This window comes from Canis aureus, chromosome 36 (genome assembly GCF_053574225.1).
Source record: "Canis aureus isolate CA01 chromosome 36, VMU_Caureus_v.1.0, whole genome shotgun sequence".
Lineage (NCBI taxonomy): Eukaryota > Metazoa > Chordata > Mammalia > Carnivora > Canidae > Canis > Canis aureus.
The window spans coordinates 13554218-13567199 of NC_135646.1; the positions used below are offsets into that span (position 1 = coordinate 13554218).

General features: G+C 34.0%; 1 protein-coding gene across 22 annotated transcripts in view; it reads right to left on the minus strand.

Moving 5' to 3' along the window:
* MAP2 (microtubule associated protein 2) overlaps positions 1-12982 on the minus strand; it is a 294547-nt gene that overhangs the window by 208924 nt on the left and 72641 nt on the right. For all 22 annotated transcript variants that reach the window (XM_077884967.1, XM_077884962.1, XM_077884951.1 and 19 more), the window contains exon 2: positions 8505-8554. The gene's annotated coding sequence lies outside the window, so the exon portion shown is untranslated. The remainder of the gene's footprint in view (positions 1-8504; positions 8555-12982) is intronic.

A 12982-nucleotide genomic window follows, 5' to 3' on the forward strand; every position in this document is an offset into this window, starting at 1 on the left:
TTCATGGGCTAATCTGGTTTTTTGTTTTGTTTTGCTTTTTAAAGATTCATTTATACCTGGGAGAGGGGGAGGCAGAGGAATAAAATCCTCAAGCAGACTCCCTACTGATACGGGAGCCAGAGCCTGAGTTCTATCTCAGGACCCATGAAATAATGACCTGAGTCAAAACCAAGAGTCAAGGGACACCTGCATGGCTCAGTAGGTTAAGCATCTGCCTTCCGCTCAGGTCATGATCCCAGGGTCCTAGGGTCAAGCCCCACATCAGGCTCCTCGCTCATCAGAGAACCTGCTTCTCCCTCTCCCTCTGCTGATCCCCCTACGTGTATGCATGTTCTCTCTCTCTCTCTCTCTCTCTCTCAAATAAATAAATAAATAAAATCTTAAAAAAAATAAAAATAAAAAATAAAACGAAGTCAAATGCTTAACCAACTGAGCCACCCAGGCATCCCATGGACAAATCTATGCTTATAAATAAATCCCTGTGGTTTAATTTATTTTCCTCTATGGGGCTGAATATTCCTCATGGCTGGCTTAAATCCCTTTAAAATGCTGGCACAGGGATGCCTGGGTGGCTCAGTGGTTGAGCGTCTGCCTTTGGTTCAGGGTATGATCCGGGCTGGGGATTGAGTCCCTCATTGGGCTCCCTGAAAGAAGCCTGCTTCTCCCTCTGCCTATGTCTCTGCCTCTCTCTATGTGTATCTCATAAATAAATAAATAAATAAATAAATAAATAAATAAATAAATAAATACAATCTTAAAAAATAAATAAATAAAATGCTAGCAGAGGTGTTTTTCAAAAAGTGAACTAGCTCATTCTAGTACCTTAGTCTTCTTTGTAGAAAACTAATTCTGGCAAGGCACTGACACATGGCAATAGATTTAAGGACAAGACTGAAAAGGTATTTACACTCTCTAGGTAAAACATCTTCAGGCAACAGATATCAAACTCACCCTTACTGATTATTCTGAAGGTTAATATCTTATATCTTATAAATGAAGCCATCACTAAATGGCTTCACTAAATGGCATCACTAATGGTGTATACTCATATAAGCAAGTAATTACGTTTGGATAAATGTATATTTTTGTACTTATTTTTATCCCCCAAAAGACTTTTTTATATTTTTAAGAACTATTACATTTTACAGAAATAGTCTTTTATAAAAATTGTGTCTGGTTTGTGACTAGGTTTCTCTATGCATAAAATGAGGATAATAGTACCTAAACTTTTAAATATCTATTTATATTTTAAAAACTGGCTCATATGCTTGCTCTACTTTTGAACTATAAACTTTATGTGACAGACATAAAGTATTACTGTAAGACAGAAAGGAGGGGGGAAAGAGAGAGAGACATGGGTGGATATAGAAATAGACATAGAAGGATGCGTATAATGTATTAAGTGTTTTGTTTTTATTCAGCTCTTTACTAATTTGAGTCATGGGAAGAAAAGTAAACAAAGCAAAGATTCCGAAACAACATAAGGTGATGGTCCCAAGACATTGAATAATAATGGAATGAAACTAAGTTTATGTGGTTTTTCAACTAATATTTCTTTATTGCTAAATAACTGTAGGGGACTGTTTCAGAAAAGACGGTTAATTTTACAGGAACGGTCCATCAGGTGTGCCCAAAAGTAAAGCCCTTGTCGTGTTCATTAGCAAAACTCTCCAACACTAGTATACATATCTGTATAGCTATCTAACTTGTATTATTATATGTTATGCTCTTTTTTCTGCTATGTAACTGATGATTTTCTATTCTTAGATGAATAACTAATGAAAATTACTATCATGTGGATTTATAGAAGCTGAGGAAGAAGAAAGCATATCCCCTTTCAATAATACAAAGTTATTATTTTGTAATAAGTAGGCTATAAAAGAAATAAAGGATTTCTAAATGAATGGAGTCCTTACATAAGAAGAAAATGTACTTCTTATGTTTTTAAATCCTCCAAACTTCCCTAATAAGATATAGGCCCAAATTAAAGTCATGGTATTCTTTAATGATATAAATAAACTGCAAAAAACATCAGCTGTGCTATTCTTTGGAACAACATTCTTTCTTGTCCATGAATTCAGGAAAAGAATAAAAATTGGCTGATCTGTGAATTAAATCCACAGGATTGATTTCAGAAGCAAGTGGTTTATGTGAAAACATAGCCAAGGGGCTGTCCTTTGTAGCCATTTGATACTATAAACATTTAGTTAAGAAAAAAAGACTCAGCTAGAATTTTTTTTTCAACATGGAAAAAATAGACTCATTAGCAGTTACTTAATATATTTCCAGTGAGTTGTATTTTTCTGCTTGTCCTCTGTGGCATCAACAAGCCTAGTTCCTCAGTATGTCAAGACTCTGTCAAAATAAAGGAGCGTATTTTCTGGAAACGTATTTTCCTGAGGTATTTCACTAGACCATGTGAGGAGATTGAGAAGTGATAGCAAGTTTGCCTGTGGTTAGGTTCTGGGCAGACTACCCCATAATATGTCACTTTGGCATATTGATTATTTTAAATAAAAGTTACTTAAGGAACAGCCAGTGCAAGAAAGACACTCTGACCCTCTTTTGTCCTTCTGAAAGCAGGAAATAAATCTCCTTTATGAAAGGTACTCTCCCTGTACCAGGAGGTAAAGAGATACCTTATCGCCAGAGAGAAGGAATTCAGAGTCCAAGAGGCTGTATAAATAAACCTTGTTACTTCCTCACTAATTTACTATCCCTAAGCCCAAACTTCTTTATCTTGTCAATTTTTCACAAATTTATTGTTTCTTTGTCTAAAAGGTATAAAAGCTGCCTGCTTTGGTCACTTCTTTGAGTCCCATATTTTTATGAGCTCTTGTACAAAATTAAATCTGTTTGTCTCCTGTTAGTCTGTCTTATATCACTTTAATTATTAGGCTAGCCAAAGAACCTAAAAGGAAAGAAGGCATAACTTTTCCTCCCTTACACTTGTCACCCCCACTTCATTCTGCCCCAACCTCTCCCATTCCAAATCATGTCACAAAGCTTGTTTTTTTTTTTTTTTTTTTTCAATGTTTGTAACGGGAAAGGATTACTTTTTATACAAAGGAAGAAAGAAGCATTTATGATGCTTCAGATTTCGGAAAGCTGCACAGGGGAGAGCAAATTCTCCCTAGATCCAACTGGTCTTTCCAGTTTGAAATGTGATGCTAGCAGCTTTGTATCTCTCCTTAAAGTGGTAAGCAAATAATTAGGCATTTTACAAATCTTTCTGGAATCTCTAAGTCACTTTGTCACATGACAATCCAGTAATTAGAATTCTGGGTAAGTTTTCATCCTAAGTATATTTATTTATACTATTATTAAATTATGCTAAACATGAGAATAAAGCAGAATGACAAAACAATCACCATTCTTATACCTTCACTTTTTAAAATTCCTCAAGTTAAACCTAATGATTGTTACTGTTTCAAATGTCTTTTGAGTGATTTGTTCAAAGTCCTTACTTTTTTGCTCAGATTTTTCTGTCACCAGGGAAGAAAATACAATGACTAATAATTATTAGGATATATATACATATATATGTATATATATTTAGCTGTATATTTAGTTTATAGATATGTAATAAAATTGTTCTTTGAGGCTTCTAATCTTTATAATTTATAAAATAAGCATTTCCTGGATGTCTACTCCTATATGGCCTGACTAGGGCATGAGACAAAATGGCAAAGATACCAGTTGCTATGAGTTAGCAGGAGTGAAAGGAAATGTCCAGAATTAATCATAACATAAAGAAGTATGAGCAAATGCTATGAGGGCTGTGTGAAAAAACATGACACAAGTGGGAGCAGAAATATGGATTCTCTCTGAGGTGGTCCCGAAGGTTGAGTATGTAGCTGGTCAAAGACTTATTTGTCTTGATTCTGCAAAGCTCAAAACACAAAGCTTACTCAGAAGAGACATAAGAGTATCCTCTCTCCCCACTCCTATTATTCACATTTTCTACATTATTTTTTCTTAAGTGAAAATCCGCTCAATTGTGCAATATGCTGCTTAGTTTGTTAATAGTATCTTTAATAAAAGATAACTATCATTCAGCAGAGCATATAGAAATTAGTCTCTGGTCAGTTTAAAATGCATATAAATGTCAGTTTATATATGTATAAAACTTCTGGCTTCATTTATATATTTTGTTTTATGACAATAATTTAAAGATCTTCATTAGGTTTATTCCCTGTCTTAAGAGAAGCACCAGAATTTATTAGTCATATAAAACCCAGGGATTTTGAATGCTCACTATTTAAAACTTGTAACTGTGCATTACCTCATTTAATCTTTAAGTGAAGTATAAGTTATTTTTGTTCCCATTTTACAGATAAGATACTGGAATCAAAGAACTTGATGGCAAGCAGCTCAGTAGTATGGAAACATATACGAAACATCAGAATTGGAGGCAGAAGTAGTATTAGAGTTAGGGAGGCCAGGTCCAAATTGAAACAATAAGATACTGGAAATAGTCTGAATGTCCAACAATAAGTAAAACAGTGAAAAAAATCATAGCATAGCTATAGGATAAAACATCACATAGCTATTAAAATCACATTATCAAGTAACCAGAAGGTACAGAATATAGTTTAACTTCAATTTTGTGAAAACAAAGCAAGACAAAAAGTGGAGGGAAATATACCAAAATATTGGTAGCAGTATTAATAATAAAGAGAAAAAAAGAAATTGGAAAAATCAATACACATATTTTAAAGGTAAAAAGTGTGCAAAATGTTTTAAAAAATCAGTATAAAGTTTAACTTTCTAGTTTCTGGACTTTACAATGATTCCCTTTTGTAATAACTTTAGAGAATGATTTTTCTTCCTAATCTAAAGTCAGTAATACTGTGTTTCATAAAATCTAAGGTAAGATCCATCATAAGACATTTCATTTGAGGAAGAAAGAAAATATCTGCCAACTTAACTATAGTATTTTTTTTTTATTTTACCTGGTTTAATGTGAAAAAATCTTAGAATTGATAAAATATTACAAGGATATTTCTTTTTTTAAAATTTTTATTGGTATAATTGACAAAGAGCATCACATTACTTTCAGGTATATAACATGATTCAGTATTTGTATAGATTGCAAAATGATCACCATTAACGGTCAGTTAAATCTGTCACCTCACAGTTATAAAATTTAATTTTCTTCTGATGACAACTTTTAAGATCTACTGTCTCAGCAACTTACAAATATGCAGTACAGTATAGTTACCATGCTGTATATTACATCCTCATGACTTATTTATTTTAATACTGAAAGTTTGTACCTTTTGACTCCCATCACCCATTTCACCCACTACCCATGCTTCTGCTTCTGGCAGCCACCAATCTGTTCTCTGTATCTATGAACTTGGGTTGTTTTTTCTCTTTTTCTTTTCTTTTTAAGATTTCATATATAAGTGAGATCATATGGTATTTGCTTTTCTCTGATTGACTTACTTCATTTTAGCATAATGCCCTCAATGCTTACTAATGTTGGCACAAATGGCAAAATTTCATTCTTTTCTATGGCTAAATAATATTCCATCTTATATACACACATGTGCGCATGCACTCATCCCACATCTTCTTTATTCATCCATCAATGGACACTGAGGTTGTTTCCATACCTTGACTATTTTAAACAAGGCTGCAGTGAGCATGAGGGTCCATATATCTTCTTCAGTTAATGTTTTCATTTTCCACAGATAAATACCCAGAGGTGAAATTGCTGGATTATAGGCTAGCTCTATTTTTAACTTTTTGAGAATGGTTAACTGTTTTGTTTGTTTTACACAGTGGCTGCAATTTACATTCCCACCAACAGTGCACAAGGGTTTTCTTTTCTATATAAGAGCCTTGCCAACACTTGTTGTTTGTCTTTTAGATACTGGCCATTCTGACAGGCATGAGGTGACATCTCACTATGGTTTTGATTTGCATTTCCCTGATGATTAGTGATGTTGACCATCTTTTCATGTATCTATTGGCCATAGGTATGTCTTCTTTGAAAAAGTGTCCTATTTAGTCCTTTATCCTTTTTTTAATCAAATTGTGTTTCTGCTATTGAGTTATATATATATATTTTGGATTCTTCATCAAATATATGATTTGCAAATATTTTTTACCATTCAAATAAGTTGCCTTTGCATTTTGTTCATGGTTTCCTTTGCTATGCAGAAGTGCAAGGACATTTCTGATATCCTATTTTATATATCCCTATCTAAAACTTGCTTTCATCTAGCAAGTCATTTTGCTTAGTTAATATTAAGAAGAAGCTTTTCTATGAGGGAAACCTTTTTTTTTTTTTTTCCTGAAGCAAAAGAACTTAGCTCTAGTTTAGAAAAGAATAGTAATTTTCATTATATATATTTATTTTACGTTGAGAATCTGTTTCTGGTGAATTAATATATTTTTTAAAAGATTTGCTAAATCTAGCTACTTTTCCAAAATATGATTTAGAAAACTACCAAATTTAATTTATTCTCAGTTGAAAAGTAAAACAATACCAATTGTGCTGAACCACACATATACATGTAGGAAACCTAGCAATATGAAAGATGTAAATACATTTCCATTTCTATATATATTTTATATATTTTCATTGATACATTTATTTTGGAATATATAAGTCATTCTGACTCTCCACAACTAGACTAAATACAGGAAACTCTACACATGGAAGATGGGTAGTGGATCAGATCAAGAAAAGTTTTTATGTATAACTCTTAACAGTTTTTTTTTTAATTTAATAAAATACTTATTTTTTTACATGCTTCTTATCTTTTTCTTCTTTCTGAAAAGTGGCCAAAATGGGATGAGATTTCAAGTTGCCATGTTGACCATACTAACCATAAAACAAACCATAAAGAGGGACAAAATATGATTTATGTAAAATGAAAAAGTAACAATTCAAAGCTAACCCTGTGTATGAAAATATTCCTGATTCAAAGATTTATACTTTGCCAACAATCTCATTCTACTTGTAATTTCTGCTTGGCAGATGGATAGGGGCTAGCAGGGAAAGAAGAGAAGCAAAAGTTCAAAGTCTTACAAGAAATTCCATGTTTAAATATGTGCAAGCTTACACAAAAATGTACTGAGTAGTGAATATGAAAGGAAGCCAGGCTAAGCACCTTCAATAAATTCAACTCCAAACTAAATGAACACAAATAATACAGGTTACAGAGATTTTAACTATCCTCATGTAAACATTATACTTTCTTCCTTATTGTTTCTAATTATCAGTAGGCATGATTCCAACATAGTCTATTTACTACAATCCATGTGTATTTCAAGGATAGGAAAGCACAGTTTGTACATGAAAAAGAGAAATAACAGTCCTGCATCTGTGTGTTTGTGTGTGTATGTATCGGGGCGGAAGAATGAGGTCAGAATTTGAAGCCAGGAAAGGTACATATTTACTGTATGCCTGCTATTGTGCTAGACTCTGCAATTTGAAGGGTAAATATGGGGCTTTGAAGCCTAAATTCCTGATTAATGTAAGCATAAATGACAAGCCAATGTTTTTCTTTATGTTAATCATTAATCAAAGCCCCATACAAAAAAATTAGCAACATCTGGCATTTTGTTCCTACATGAGCAACAAAAGCCCTCGTTTCATTCAGGGATTAGTTTTTTTCTTTTGTTATAAAATCTAAATACATATTCTAGAGAAGAACATAGAAGGGATAAATGAAATTTCAAGCCCACCGATGTAAGCGCCCTCTAATGCTATGTTACTACTTAAACTCAGTTAAGCTGGTTTAGGGTCTCCCATGTAAACAAGGAATAAGAAAATAGAACAAAAGGAATGCCATCTTAACACTTTTGCCAATTAATTGAAGTTTGCATTTGATAAGCAATGTTTCAGCTCTACCCTCCTTAGGAAACGTGACTACCAAACTCTGCTTCAAGTGTTTTCCTTGCAAATTCAGGAAGCTGACCATTCTTCCTTAAAAAAAAAAAAAAGATTTATTTACTATTTTAGACAGGGTAGGGAGGAGGAGAAGGAGAGGGAGAGAGAGAATATCAGGTTGACTCCCCATTGAGCACAGAACCTGACTCTTGATCTCCAGACCCTGAGATCATGACCTGACCTGAAACCAAGAGCTGTACACATAACGGACTACACCACCCAGGGATCCCAGGAAGCTGACCATTCTTTAAAATACTAGCTAGCATTACCAAGAAGTAATTCCTTTGGTTTCTGTATTTATTAAATGAATACAGTAGAATTGGATCTTTTCATTTGATAACATTCAGCTAGTAAGACAGGTAAAACAAAGGAAACAATAGTTGATAATTGAAGTTGATACTAACTAGGAAAGCAAATGCTACTCAGGAAAACATGTGTGTTAAGTGCCCCAAGCCTGAAATGTATCCATTTTTCATTAAGTTTCAGCTTTCTACACTACACTCTGCAAGAGTTATTTGATCCAGCTGTCCAAATCCCAAGATGCTTCTATTTTATTTCACAGCTTATTAATTATCAATATAAACACATCACCAACCTTAATTCCAGCCAGCAGTCCCAAGATACCCTGGATCAGATCAATAAAGTCTGAAATATAAACACAAAAACATTCTGTAAATGAAATCAATTGAATGATTCAATCTTTTATTTTACTAAGGAAGAAGATGAAGTTACTTGGTTTCTTGCACCATAAAGTGTACTAGCTGACAACACACACATTTACAACAATGGGGGTTATGGAGTTATAAAATGTTAGATTACTTTCTATATACTCATCTAACAAGATCTATTAAATGCCCTAATTTGGTCCTATGTAAAGCAGAATAATGCTTGTGCTTATATTCTAAGATATCAACCAAAAAAAGTTTTTTAAACAAATTCCGTACTCCGTGTACTATCACTTCTCTTGAAAGATGTTTAATCGAAAATAATGAAATAATAAAATAAAAATAAAATACTAATAAAATAATAATAAAACTACTGCATTTGGATCCTTAATATGGTCTAAAAATCTGCAGATTTTTAGTTCAGGATCAACAATCTGTTTAAAGACAACAAAAGTCAAATAAAACAATTCCAGTGGCAACCTATCCAACCATCCAACTTCCCAAGGCTTTCTTACACTTAAGCCTTGCCACTAAATTATGCTGAAAAGCACACTGTCAAATGGAAGTCCATAGAAGGTACATCAAGGACAAAAGCAAACCCAAAACTTCTGTGCCAAAAGTCAGCCTGTCTTTTGGACAGTTAGTAAAGAAAATAACTAAAATGACTTGAGTAAAATTCCTGACTTGCTGCAGGGAGTGTCTATGGCTAAATCTCCAATTAAAAAAAAAAGTTAGTTTCCAAAAGTGTGTTTGTGAGTTAACGGCTTAGAAGCTAGAATATGTTCCACATGACATTGTTACAAATGGTTCATTATTAGACTCCTACGTGAAATCCAAAAGCTTAATGAACTGTAAATGCTAATTATTTAATGAAAAGAACAGTTTAAAATAAGATTCATACACTCCAGTGAGTTATGTTAATTAGCTTACCTATAGTAATCATTTCACTCTGTACTTACAAGCATCATGTTATCCATCTCAAATATATAGTTTTTATTAAAAGATAACAAAAAGGAAATACTAGTAGACCAGTAAAACGGAAAACTAGAATTAGAAATGAAACTCCTCCTTTTAAATCTTAAGGGTAGGTGTTTAAAAAAGTGAACTTTATTATACAAGAATGAAGTGATAGGTGGATAAATTTGTGAAGGTGAAAAAAAAGAATGTGGAGACATTTTGACGGACTTTCAAGATTAACCATTTGAATATGTCTACTTTCACTTCAAGCACCTGACTTTATTTAACTTTGATAAATATATTATTCTTTTTTTATAAAGCCACCAGGATGCCACTGTAAATTCAGAGAAGGATAAAATATCTTTAATTCATGAAGAAACACAGCAACATCCATCAGGCCCAACACAAACTACAAAATTGAAGTAGTTCACAGGTTCAGTATCAGATTACCTTACATCCATTTCAATGATACGATAACTTTGTAAAGTTGGATTTTTTATAATGTTTGTAATAGAAAAGCAAATAGTGCACGAAAGCCACTGTGGACTAAGACACAAGGATGAGAACAACTAAGCTGACTCCTGGCTTTGAGGGCTGGGCTATACCCAGCAGGTACACACACACACACACACACACACACACACACACATTAGTAAGTAATTGTGGGTTTCTAAGTATGAAGTAAAAAGATTTTTCATTCAATTTTCATGTAATTTTTTGCAAAAGGCAACCAAGTTGTTAGGATATCCATATTTATTTTCCTAATTAAATGGAGCTGTAAAGTCTTTCTTTTGACCTATAGGCTGCCATGAAAAAAATTATGAGACACTCAGGATGCCATAAACTGAGAAAGTTTGGGACACTCACTGATATTAAGCGCAGTTTTTTTGTTTGGTTTGGTTTCAGTTTTGCTCCAGAAATTTAAAGAAAAAAGAAAGCAGGAAAGAATAAACAAAGAAAAAGGACCAGTAAAGGAGAGAGAAAGGAAAGGAGAGGAAGAAAACTTTTCCTAAAATAGGAAGGAAAATATGGGCAGAGCAGCAGCCAACAGTGGGTCAACACTGAATGAATGTACATGCGGCTGTGTGCACTATATATATATATACACACACACGTGCGCATGTGTGAGCGCCCTACAAGCCTCAATTTACCATTTGGCCACAGCTACTTCTCTTCATGCTATCTGTATCCTCATATCTTAATATTCTTTGAAATAGGTTAGATCCTATCTTTTTGACAGGCACTTTCAAACATATACATACTTTCCCAGTAAAAACAAAATGATACTTAGGAAGTTTGCAAAAGCCAGGCTTCATGGCACAAAAAAACAGGCTGCTGTATGTGTTTCGTACATGGGGAGAAATTCTAAATTGCTGTCACCACCGTCCTCCCCCCAAACCCAGCCCTGCCTCCAAAAACTTCTAGTTTCTTTTTCATATAGCATGAGCCAAATGCAAACTCTATTTAAATGTTAATATTATTTTAGCTGTGAGAACCTTGTAGTTGAACCCATAGGCTTAGCAAGGTGTTTAGCACGCAGAAGAATGTAAGTATTTGTCAAATGAATGAGTGGGACACCTAGGTGGCTCAGTGGAGTAAGTGTCTGCTTTCTGCTCAGGTCATGATCCCAGGGTCCTGGGATTGAGCCCCAAGCCCCGGAGTCCAGAGAACCTGACTCTTCCTCCGCCTGCTGCTACCCCTGTTTGTGTGCTCTCACGTGTTCTCTCTCTCTCTCTCTCATAAATAAATAAATAAATAAATAAATAAATAAATAAATAAATAAATATTTTTTTAGAACGGAAGGAAAGTGATTTGTGTGCTTTTCTGATGCTTCACCAAATTTAAAGAAATAGTTGAAATTCCCTTTTTGGCAGAAATAAGAAAAAAACATCCTTGTCCCAATTGACTGGCATCAAAAATATTTAATGGAAACAAAGTTCTGAGGAAGAAGAGGTGCTCATTTTTGACCTGGTGGATTTAGGCTTGCTTGGGCTTTTAAGGTTTTTGTGTTGTTTGCATGTTTTTCTTATCTTCAGGGGAGCACTTCCATTTGCAGCAACAGCAGCTGCTTTGTAAATAACTCTCTACATCTTTTTTTTTTCTATTCAACTCAGTTATTGAGCAAATAGGCACAGAATAGTGAAGATTTATGTTGCCCTAAGGCTCTATCTTCACTGTGAACATCTGCCATTTCAAACACACAGGTCAAGACTCTTTGTGTAGTACTCTGCTAAACAATGCCCTAAACATAACTCAAATGAAATTCTTTTCAATAGGATTCAGCATCTGCTTCCAGGCAGCTTAACTTATCAGCATATAAAAGCATCACTTCTCCATCCTCTTGCTCCACCACAAAAAGGTAGGGGAAATGTCAGAAAATAATCTTGAGAGTTATCTGCTAAAGCTTTTTTCCCTCCTCTCTTTTCCAATAAGAAATGATCTCATACCTACATACTGTAAATCATATTGTGATGAGGCGATCAAATTATAAACTCCATATCAAGCTGAAGTATGCTTGTTTATACCTCATGCAAAATAAAAATTGAAAATAGCAGACATATTTTAGCTATTAGATTATCAAGGTTCATTGTCAATTGAAAAAACACCTTTCACACTTGCTGCACTTTTCCCTTCTTAAAATTACATGTGAATCTCAATTTACAGAAACTGTTGCTGCTTGAGTAACAAAAAAGTTACTGCTTGAGTTTCAATTTATAAAGGTAGGGAAAATTGCAGTTGCAAGACAGATTAAAAATCAATTCTATTAAAAAAATAACTTAAGTGCTCTTTGTTTATAATATTTTTTAATGTAGAGTAGTTCTGTGTTTTGGGTTTTTTTTTTTTTAATAGCCTTATATAGTATTTCAGGGATCCAAAGTTCTTTGCCATCAAAGAGCTTAGTTAGAATGTGGTGGGATGGTGCGGTGGTTATGAAAAGCCAAAAGACAAAGGCTATGATACAAAGCAGAATATGCCTGCTGTCACAGAGAAATACCAGCAAAGAGCTACAGGAGATCAAAGGAGAAAAAAAACACACACACAACAAAATCCTATTATATAGATAAGGATTCACAGAGGTTGTGCCTTTGAGTTGGGCCTTGAAGGAGGTAAAGGATTTTGATAAGTGGAGATGGAATGGGAAGAAGACCAACTCAGACAACAGACTCAGCAAAAACAAAGTAATGAAAGAAGCCAACGCCAGGGGCTGTCTGTACAAACACCTGCAGTCCTACCTGACTGGAATAGAACACACAAGAAAAACACTAACTGGGTGAGAGGCTAAGTTGGGTCTGTATAGGGTAATAACCTTGAATGACAAGCTGAGGGGGCTACATAATTAAATATATTTAATTTTGTATGCTAAAGTGAACCCCTGAAGGTTTTAAATTCAAGAATGGCATAATTAGGTAACTGAATCTGGCAACACTGTGTAGACTGGATCAGAGAATGA